This window comes from Coptis chinensis, chromosome 1 (genome assembly GCF_015680905.1).
Source record: "Coptis chinensis isolate HL-2020 chromosome 1, ASM1568090v1, whole genome shotgun sequence".
NCBI lineage: Eukaryota > Viridiplantae > Streptophyta > Magnoliopsida > Ranunculales > Ranunculaceae > Coptis > Coptis chinensis.
In genome coordinates, this window is record NC_141456.1 from 67,861,276 (window position 1) to 67,872,767 (window position 11,492).

Here is an 11,492-nt window from a genome sequence, read left to right on the forward strand (position 1 = left end):
TGAAAAGACAGGACAGTTGGTTGGAAGTCGTGGGCAGCTAGGGCTGGGGTGTAATCATGATGCCTTGGAAACTGGAGGGGCGGTTGTTCAAAAATTTTGCTGGCTCTTTTGAAACTTCATTTGGCTGCTTCGTCTGGTAGACACTACTTCATTACCGCATCATCCTTCAGGTTAGTTCTATGCCATTGTTGAACCTCTGCTTAGCCTCTGTTCTAGAGTTGTTAGGATACCCTGTTAGTTACTTAGTAGCTAGACCCGTTAGGGTTAGGAGAAAAATGTCTGACTCCGATGACACTCGATCTAATGAGGTCCGTGAAGTTTCTCTTGGCTGGGATGACGAAGATGATGAGAAAGATGAGTCTGTGTGTGGGGTGGTTGAGGGTGATGATGAAGATGAGGCGGTTGAGGGGGCTAGTAGTGAGGAAGATGCGGCTCGATCTGCGTCTGTAGTTGCTGAAGCTAGCACTTCAGGTCACTGTGAGAGGTTGTCTTCGAGCGGGCTGCCGCCTAGGGCTGTGGATAGACATGCTTTGAGGGTGTTCCCATATCTGAGAGAGAAATATGGGATAACCGTAAGCGGTCTGGAGATCCATGAACCTGACCAGAACGCTCTGGTTTATAGCGATAGGTACGCCCACCAAATCATGGGGTGATCATCTGTGAGGGGCAGCTGAGGGCGTGTTGCTCGTTGAGAGCGTTCTCGCGGAGTTGTTCCTAGGAGTGTAGGTCCTCAACTTAGCGAGACTCGGAGAGGCTATGAGCCTGTAAGCACCTGAGAGCGTTCTGCTCACTTGAGAGCGTGTGTAGCCCCTGAGGGCGTGCTGCTCCTGAGAGCATTCTCGCTGAGTTGATCCTAGGAGTATAGGTCCTCAACTAGCGAGACTCAGAGAGGCTATGAGCCTGTAAGCCCCTGAGAGGCGTTACGCTTCGCTTGAGGCGTGTAGCCCCCGAGGGCGTCTTTGCTCGGAGGCGTTTCGCTGAGTTGATCCTAGGAGTATAGGTCCACGACTAGCGAGACTCGGAGAGGATATGAGCCTGTTGTCAGTGCATATGTACTGATGGTGCTTGCGGTGCGAGTGGCGTGGCTTGGAGATGCGAGTAAATACCGTAGATTATAATAACAATCTTGAGTATCTTGCACTTGAATTTGTAGCAAATGCAAACCTAAATTACAAAACATTATGAAACTAATGGTAAAACTTCTTTAACAAGTACGTGTTCCAAGGCCGTGGCAATAACTTCCCCTCTTGGGTTTTAATCCAGTACGCTCCATTGCCAACGACGCGTTCCACAATGTAGGGGCCTGCCCACGTTGGTGCTAGTTTAGAATCATCTTGAGTTTTTTTCAAGACTAGATCTCCAGGTTGAAAAGATCGAGGATGTACTCGTTTGTTGTAGGACCGCTTTAGGATCTGTTGGTAAGATGTTACTCTGCTAGCTGCTAGGTCGCGTCGCTCTTCCAGCAGATCGACCTCTCGAGCTAGTACTGAGTCATTATGACCTGATTCGACAAGTTGGATCGAGTTGTGCGTGATTGTCATTTCGGTGGGGATTACGACTTACGTGCCATAACATAAGGAGAATGGTGATTCGGGCCTGTCTTTGGAGCAGCGGGTGATGCGGTGAGCCCATACTATGTTCTCGAGCTGGTTTGGCCATTGGCTCTTGTTCTTTTCGATCTTTTTCTTCAAGTTCTTTAGAATGGCTTTATTGCTGGCCTCTGCCTGTCCATTGCTTTGAGCGTACTGGGGAGTGGAGAATGTATGAACGATCTTCCACTTGGCTAGGAACTCTTTGACTGTTTTGCCCTTGAACTGGGAACCGTTGTCCATCACTAGTGTGTGTGGTAAGCCAAATCTGGTGATGATATGAGTCCAAATGAAATTCCTGACATGTGACTCTTTGACGTGTGCCAACGAAACTGCTTCGACCCACTTAGTGAAGTAATATGTGGCCGCCAGGACAAAGCGGAAGCTGGTGCTCTTCTGATGGATGAATGGTCCCATTATGTCCATGCCCCACATGTGGAACGGCCAAGGGCTCGCGATGTTGATCAGTTTGCGGGCTGGCTGAATGATGTTGTGCCCAAATGTTTGACATTTGACACACTTGAGGACATATGTTTTGGCATCGATCTGCATACGGGGCCAGAAGTATCCTTGGGAGATCGCTTTATGGGCCAATGAGCGACCTCCAGCATGGTTTCCACACTCTCCTTCATGAATCTCAAATAAAATTAAGCGACCTTGTTGCGGATCGATGCATCTCAGATGAGGTCCCCCAGCAGATTTGCGAAATAACCTGTCATTTACCAAACAATAGCTACGTGCCTGGTGCGGAACCTTCCTGCCTTTGGTACGCTCATCTGGGAGCGTACCGTGTTGGATGTATTATATAATAGGTTGCATCCATGTTTGACTCATCTAGTCTCCAGAGAGTGGGCACAGGTCACTGATTTCTTAGACATGGTCCGCTTGGTAAGCTGGTCGGTCGACCACTTCAATGGTCAGTTGTCTAGGGGCACAGTTCGGTGTCTGCGTGGCTAGGTATGCTAAGCTATCTACGTGACAGTTCTCGTCACGCAAAAAATGGTGTACTGTAGCTCTGTTGAAAGAAGGAAGTAAATCATTAACAATTTTAAGGTATTTGGAAAGGTTACCTTCGTTGGTAGTGTACTCTTTTGTGACCTGGCGAACGACCAGTTGCGAGTCACTAAAGATTTGGAGCTCCTTTACACCGAGTTGGATTGCCGCACGCAACCCCATTACTAATGCCTCGTACTCCGCTTCGTTATTGGAGGTTGCAAAGTCTATGCGAACTGCCTTTTCTATCATAGCTCCTTCGAGGGATACTAAAATGATTTCGATACCACTGCCTCCTGGGTTACTGGAACCATCAACATAGAGGGACCAGACTGTTTTTTTGTTTGCTTTTGTGGGTGCGACCTCTGCTTCTGGCTCCCAATTGGGGTCGTCGACTGGAAAATCTGCTAGGAAATCTGCGACGACTTGGCCCTTCTACGACGTGCAGGGGACGAAGTCCATGTGGTGCTCCCCCAGCTCTTCGACCTATATCGCCATCCTAGTAGTCTTATTCTCTTTGTGAAGGATCCGCTTCAATGGAAGGTCGCTAAGTATTCTGATTGGATGAGCTTGAAAGTAAGGTCTGAATTTTCTTGCCGAGTATAATAAAGCAAGCATTGCTCTTTAACGTGGGAATAATTCTTCTCGGCTGGAGTGAGTGTCTTACTTGTGAAGAGAACCGAACTGATTGCGAAGTCTGATACTGCCAGATAGAGCCCCAGTGTTTCTCCGTCTGTTGGTTTGGCTAAGACGGGAGGTGTTGTGAGGTATTCCTTGAGGGTGGAGAATGCTTGGTGACATTGATTGTTCCATGAGAACTGCTCGCCTTTTTTTAGGATCTGTAGGAACGGTCAACACTTGTCTAACGCTCTCGATATGAATCGGTTGAGTGCAGCGACCATGCCTGACAGTTTTTGTATCTGTTTCTTTGTTTGTGGGTCGGGCATGTCTAAGAATGCCCGAATTTTGTCTGGATTTGCTTCGATACCTTGCTGTGAGACCTGATATCCTAAGAATTTTCTGGAGGACGCTCCAAAGAGGCATTTCTCTGGGTTCAGGTTCATTCCGGTTGGCGTAATCTGGAGAACGCTTGCTCAAGGTGAGTGAGGTGGTCTCCTGCTTTTTTTGCTTTTGACGACCATGTCGTCTATGTAGACCTCCATGGTGTCACCTAACATGTCCTAGAACATGTCAGTTACCAGTCATTGATAAGTCGCCCCGGTGTTCTTGAGTCCGAACGGGAGAACATTGTAGCAATAAATTCCTTGCTCGGTGATGAATAAGGTCTTCTCCTGATCTTCCTCAGCGAGTGGTATTTGGTTGTACCAACTGTATGCATCCATAAATGATAACAGCTCGTGCCCACAAGTCTGGTCGACTAGTCGGTCGATTCTAGGTAGTGGGAAGCTGTCTTTAGGTGTTTCTTGGTTGACGTTGGTGAAGTCGACGCACAGGCGGACTATACCGTTCTTCTTCGGAACCACCACAATGTTTGCTACCCAATCTGGGTAATCGACCTTCCGTATGAAACTGACTTGCTTGAGTTTGTCGACCTCGTCGTTCACTGCTTTTTGAAAACGTAATGACAATCTTCTAGGCCGTTGTCGAACTGGTTTGGCACCAGGGTTGACGTTTAATCTATGGCATGCAACGCTAGGATCTATACCAGGTACATCGATATACGACCAAGCGAACACATCTTTATTCATGGACAAAAAGTTTACAAGATGAGCTTTAAGTGTGGGGTCGAGGTTAGCCCCGACATAGACGAGTTTAGGGTCGTCTTCTGTTCCCAGATTCACTTGCTGCCTTTCTTCGGTCGATGCTGAGACCTGTGCTGTTTGAGTGCTCTCTGGAGGATTGCACTTTGTAGATGTTGTGCTGGTCTGGTGAGTAGCTGTAGTAGCTGTAGGCGCTGGAGTGTCTTCTGTGGTTACGACAACGAGTCGTGTGACCGTGGTACGTGACAAACGAAAGCTGGAATGGTTTGTTCGCGATGGTAATCGGGTATGAGAGCTGGCGGGGCGATCTCTTGGCTCTGTTTGCGCGGGATGCTCTCTACTGGGAGTATGATGTCTCCCATTGGGTCTGCCCTGGAACCATTGAATCCAAAGAGAGGCGCGATCGGGTCTATGAAGACCGATTTGGCAGGTTCATCTCTTGGATGGTATGGTAGAACAAAATATCGCACGAGCTGCCAGGATCTATCAAAACTCACTTGACGCTCCAATCACTGATTTTGACGTGGACCACGAGTGCGTCGTTGTGCGGGAGGCAAACCTTGTTGAGGTCGGCCTCCGAGAAGGTGATATCTCCTGACCTGCGTCCTGAACTGCGTGGTGCGGGTGCGGCTTGTGAAGAAAAGTTGTAAACTTCATGAAGGGCGCCAACGCGCCTTCTCTTCTCTCTAGATGTGGAAACAGAATCATCCTGAAGTGTGATCATGTGAATGGTTCTGTCCTATTCCCGACCTGTTGACGGTTGGCGACGATCTTGACGAGAGCGGTCTCGGAGACGTCTTCTGCTGTGAGAGCGACCTTGGGACCTCTGATCGTTACGTCGAGGTGGGGATCTACTTCGTACTCTGCGGGCCATGAGCTTGTGGCGCAGGTCGCCGTCGGGTATGTTGGTGTATTGCTTGATGTGTCCGGCTTCTATGAGATCCTGCAAGTAATACTTTAGCCCCCAGCATACATCGGTCTCATGGCACCTAGCTCGGTGGAAAGCGCTTGATAGGGCGGGTGGGCGAGGCGATCGCCGGTTGTCCGATCTCGGTCGGTAGTAGGTAATTTCGTTTGATCTTCTCTAGTATGTAACTAGGAGATCTAGTGAGTACGGCGAATTCTCGGTCATTGCTCGCTTTGAGTTTGGGGGGCTGCCCTTGTTGTCGGGGTCGTTTTTTAGAGGATGATGATACCTCGTAAACTTCTCCTTCTTTTACTTCTTCTTCATCTTGGTTCTGATTTTTCAAACCTTCTTGTAACTTTTGTACCTATCGACTCGGCGCATTTCGGCAACGCGTTCGGGCCGTTCTTTCGGGGCGACCTAGCGAAGCTTGATGTTGCATGGTGCGGCAGGCGTTTGTGAAAGCCACTGCGGCGAATGACTCTTTGAGGCCACTCTCCATGTCTAATAGTTCGGTTTTGAACCGACTTAAGAAGGAGCGGAAGGGTTCCTCCTTGCCGAGTGTAAGCTGAAAGAGTGAATTGAGATCGCCTTTTTTTGTTATGGACGTATTGGCTTGCGAATAGGTCGGTGAGCGGTTCGAAGTTCTTTATCGAGTCGGCCTCGAGGGAGAAGAACCAGTCGAGTGGGCCATCTTTTAGACTAGCAGGAAATAGTCTGCAATGAAGGTGGTCGAACTCTGATGCACTGTAGAGTGCGAGACTTTGAACATACCGAGCTATATGCTGACCTGGGCATGTACGTGTACGACCATCGTACATTGGGAACCGTGGTTGGACAAAATATGAAGGAGAAATCTTGGGGAGTAGCTCAGCAGCAAATGGAGATACGCGGTAGGTTTTCAACATCTTTTGCACTATCAGGGTGGAGTCTTTCTTTACTGCATTTTTGTCGAGCCTTTGGCTCAGCTCGTTGATCTATTGACTGACGTTGATGACGTCGTTCTCAGCAGTGGCGCCTAGTGGGTTCTGTGTATCCACTTGTGCACGTAGTGTGATGTTTTCCTGCCTGAGCTGAGCTATTTGCTCGTTAACTGTGCCTAATTGTCCTACTAGCATGTGGAGATGGGCTTCGAAGCTTGCCATGCTTCGTGGGCTTGAGAGTTTTGGTTACTGATTTGTTTGGAAGTGGTTTGGTTTCTCAAGTAATCGAGACCACAGATGGTGCCAATGTAAATGTGTGATTTAGCTTTCCCTTACACACAGTCAATTGGTGATTGGAATGGGTTGTTGGATGGACCGAGTTCGTCTTGGGAGCGAACTGCCTACGTATCTTACTCTAGGTTCTTGTGGGGAGAGTAGAATCAGGTCTGGCGTAGTTCATAGGAGAGGTATTTATAGATATCGAGAGTGTATCCTTGCCCTCCACATGTAAAGGGTATCTCAAACGAGGGGTGGAAATCAGGGTAACATGTGAGAACTGTCCTCATAGGTCTGCTGTAATGATGTGGAGTGTCAGTCTGTATAAGTAGCTTGCGGCCGTGACTAGTGGCTGACGGCCAAGATATGTGCAAGTACACCTTTAGTCATGATTGCTTCTGGAAGGGGTATCTGAGTCACTTTCCTAGCGTAGTTCGTGTGCTACTGCGACCTGTCTGTATCGTTCTATTAGCTCATGGATGCGACCTGGATCCACAGGTCGATGTGTCATTTCCACCATGTTATGCGCGTGTTGGATAGAGAATATCACTCCCCTACATAGTCCCTAACGTTGTTCAAAGTGGACTTTTTTGTAAGGTCATACACCAGCATAACGCCCATACATGTTTTGGAGTAATCATCTGTATAGTGAAGTGATAAGAGCCCAAAACTGTAGTTTTAACTCCTTAACAATCGTACTTTTAGACCAATTATGTGAATAATAAGTAAGAGTTAATACTGATTACGTGTTTTTATGCATTTCAGGCTTCAAAGTCCATTATGTGCAGAAATGTGCCCACTTTAGCGAGATAAAGGAGCAAAGGTCGGTTGCTAAGGAGTTCTGTGATTAAAGGCCAATTTCCAAGAAGACAAAGCCTCTGTAAAGCCCGGTCAAAAGATGAAAAGTCAAAGTCCACGCGGGCAGAAACAGTGCACAAAGTCAACAGAACTTCCGAAGACCATATCTTTGGACTCAAACCTCGGAATTGGGTCTACCTTATGTCAAAACGACCGGCTCGGAAAGAGATCTCCAATGGTCGAAGCCTTGGCCCAATCAGAGGAGAAAAAGTGGACAAAAAGTCTGTCGAAGTCAACTGTAGCTGAAGAGGCCTTTTTGGACTGAAAGAATTGGGTTTTGGGCCTGATTCTCTGGCCCAAAACATGGATCCAAGCCCATGCACGATTTTTGGATCTGAACATATAAAAACCAAAGCTTAGCTCTTTGTTAATGGTAGATAGTTAGCTTAGAAAATAAATTAGGTTAGGATAAGAAAAGTAGCCATTAAACCTTAGTTCTAGATCTAGTTTTACATTAATTAATTAGTTTTTATTCTTGCCTTAAATTTAGTATTAAATTATTGTTATTGCTATTCATTATATAAATAAAGTTAATTAGTTCTCCATAATCTAGTTTCATTTTCATTTATTTATTAGCTTAAATCCTTAGATTTACTTATTTGTCATTATTAGTTTAATTCAATTATTGCATGAGTAGTTTCGAATTGAGTTTAAACAAGTAAAGTTCAAATCTTTATATTATGTCTTGTTTAGATTCCATGAGAAATGATAGTTTAATGACTCTAGGCTAACCCTCCATTAGAGGGGTTGAGGAAGCCTTGAAGAAAACTTGATTTTGTTAGCTTAGAATTTGTCCTGATAATCTATTCAATTCTAAAAGTAATTAGTTCACCATGAGAATGGGTTTAATGCTTCACATGCTAGTTATTACTTGGTAGAGATTGCCATGAATAGTTAGGGATTAGATTTACCAATTGTTATGCGATAGCATTTCAATTTTAGAGTGACTAGTTCTTGGTTAGTAGATTAAGTAGAGTTAAAGTAGGAATCAATCCCCTAATTCCTTATCATAGAGTCAGTTAGTATTTCGTAGTTGAATTATCATTATCTTGTTAGTATAAATTGAATCCGTAGTATAATCATAGAATAGATATTTCATATAACACATTACTCTCACCATTGTTCCTTGTGTCGAGTAGTTGAATTTTATTTAAGTCTTGAAGGTTTAAGAGTGGAACGAATCCTGACTCTCTGATATTACTTCATTATTGAGAGTAGGAATATTGATATAAACACGTATTTACGTATTTTAATTATTTGTGTTTACGCATAGATAGTTAGAATACGTAAAATAAATGTTATCATGAAGCCTTTGCCGAAGACTTTCGATGTTCAACTCGATCAGTTTTTCATCAATCTGTTGAGAAAGCATTGAGAACTTTAGACACGTAAAGCTGGAATAATAAGGAAACAAAAGTATATCGTTCAAATGGGGATCTCACGATGGCAAATTGAGAAACGTCTTTGCATGAGAGATCCCAGCTGAACCACACCAGTTTAATATAGCCTATAGGAAGACCTAATCTCGTTAAAGGGCCTGTGTACGTATCCATGCAATACCGCGAGACTAAGGGGTTGTTTGTTTTTTTTGAATTCAGCATTCAGAGCCTCTTAAACTTAAGTTTTAAGCATTCAGGAGGCTCAAAACTTGTTTGTTTTTTTAAGTAGTTTAAGCATTAAGTGGTACTTTTAGCATTGACACACCAAAAGAATCTTTGAATTCTAATACTTGAAACAAAAAAAGTCTCTTCTTGTCTTTTTTTAAGAACCCAATCTTAAGAACCCATCTACTTTCCTACCTTAACTTTTATGGTTTCAAAATAGGTTCTTCAAAATTTGATGTTGGCAAATGGGTTTTTTTTTTTTTTTGGTGAATGATATCCACTTTGTTAAAAATAGAATTACATATATATATATTATGAAAATAAACAAAATATGAAAATAAACCGTTAAAATATATTTGTGAAAGCATATTTTAAATAAATTTATTTATCATTTATTTTTTTTGATAATCCATCTCTTCTCCTCAAATATAATATATATTTTGTTTAACAAGAAATCAAGTTAGTGTTTAAAATAGATAGCATGAGTAAAATTGTCCGAATGATTTATATTGACCTTGAGCCGTTATTCTAACAGGAAAACAAACATGTTTTTAGAATTCAAAGAATCAGCATTTAGCATTCAGAGGATGAGCCATTCAGCATTCAGCATTCAGCATTCATAGGCTCAGAAAAACAAACGACCCCTAAATTGCTAAATAGTACTCTGATTATTTCGTATTTCTCAATTTTGTACACAAAAAAGTCATTCGTAATTGTGACGTTAAACTAATGAATTTTTTTTACAATTTGATCCCCCACCATGTGTCCATTCAAATTCGATTGATAGAGCCAAAAAAAAGAAAAACATAAAATAAAAAACTTGGTATAAGTCGGTTAGGATTTGAAAGTTATAACGTATTTCAGTTTACTTTCATCATAGAATTGATTATTACAGATGAGGAAACTTTCCAAGATTTAGAAACTTGAGAATAGATTTTTATTTTGTTTTTTTAGGCGGGGGAGGGAATTTGAAATCCGTTTGGCCACATTAGTATGTCGTTAGGGAACATCAGCTGAATTTAGAGGGAAACACACATCAAATCAAAAGTATCTAAATAGTAAAAAAAAATGGTTTGGTTACCAAATTGTGAAATACGCTTTAGTACCAGTATCATTTCGCTAATTTTGTCAAAGAAAAATCAAATAGCTAGTGATCATACCTTTCATCAGAGGCACTAGAGAGTGTCAAAGAAATCCCTCTGGTGTTGACATCATATAAAAACTGATTTGGAGGGGGTGAAAATTGTTCTCCTTCTCAGCCCCAAGAAGCCTTTGGTCTATATCTGACATGACTGTAAAGAGAACATTTTGCACTTCATAATTAGACGAGCCGCCAGTATGGTAAAACTTCATGCCATGCTCATCGACAAGTGTCTGGCCCTTGGAAGAAGGCACATCCCTTCTTGAGAAAAAGTTGCTAGTCTTGTTTCCTACCAGCATCTTATACACATTGTCACGAGCACAAGATTCAATATCTTGTATCCAGTTCTTAATGTTGTTGAAAGATGACTTGCTTGTAATGTCATACACGAGCCAAATACATAATGCTTCCTGGTAGAGTACTTTATTGGAAATTGATAAACAGACAATGTCCTGATGTTCAGTCATACCGATTTTCCACCAAGCTTAGTACGCACTATCACATAAGAAACGGCTCCATCTAAATGAAATCCTTCATAATCATATAATAAGCACTGGGGAATCGAATTCTTGTGTACACCCTGATCTCCTAATAGAAGACGCTCTATTTCCATATTGCTACGAGAAGCTGCTCGTATCCTAGCAAGTGTAGCAGTGAAGACAAATCCTGAAACAGATTCGTCTTAGTAGTATTATAAAATCGCAGAACATGAGAACAAAGTAAGCATTGCTGTTGTCAACTGGAGTTGGCCAGAGAATTTCACTCCAGTGGAATCCAAAATGAGAAAAATGATGAAAATGAGTTGTTATAGTGGTACAGTTGGATCATACTGATGCAGGACATTAGTATTTTATTTTTTATTAGCTTATTAGTTCTAGTTTATATATTACTTTCTTTTAGTATTATTTCTACTTCCAATGTAGAACTCTATAAAAGGAGAACAAGCAGGGTCGGCCCTAAGTTTCCAAAGGCCCAATGCAAAGTCCACAACATGGGGCCTATTTGTTTACTTTTTCTGAGCTATTGTTTGGGGTTTTAATACCATAGTGGGCTTTGTATAGTTTAATGGGGCCTTTAGTTTCGGTTTAATTTGGGGGCCCTATGCAAGGGCTTAGACAGCATAGGCCCAGGGCCGGCCCTGAGAACAAGTTATGTAGACAATTCATTCAATGATCAATATCGAAAATTTACAGAGTTTTTATCGTACCTTTTTGGTTCAATTAGCTTCCACTTCGTCACATGCCGTTTATCAGACAATGTTGGTCCATCACTTTATTGTGGAGCTCCCTCTCGTGTTTGATCTCGTATGGAAAAGGGTTCATTGTTTGGGGAAGTTGTATCTCCTTTTCAGCTTTAGCAAGTGTTTTCTTTATGAGAGTATCTTTGTAAGATAGTCAAACAAAAGAAAATTTTCAAAGAATCATCATTAGTAGAATTGAAAGGGAAAGGAAGAGAGGCCATTCCAACTGGTTCCAAAATTTTG

The 11,492-nt window shown here is 43.0% G+C and overlaps 1 pseudogene; it reads right to left on the reverse strand.

Annotated features, from left to right (window-relative positions):
• Positions 1-10,053: 10,053 nt before the first annotated feature.
• On the reverse strand, positions 10,054-10,476 carry LOC147525040 (ras-related protein RAB1BV pseudogene; annotated as a pseudogene).
• Between the last annotated feature and the right edge of the window lie 1,016 nt (positions 10,477-11,492).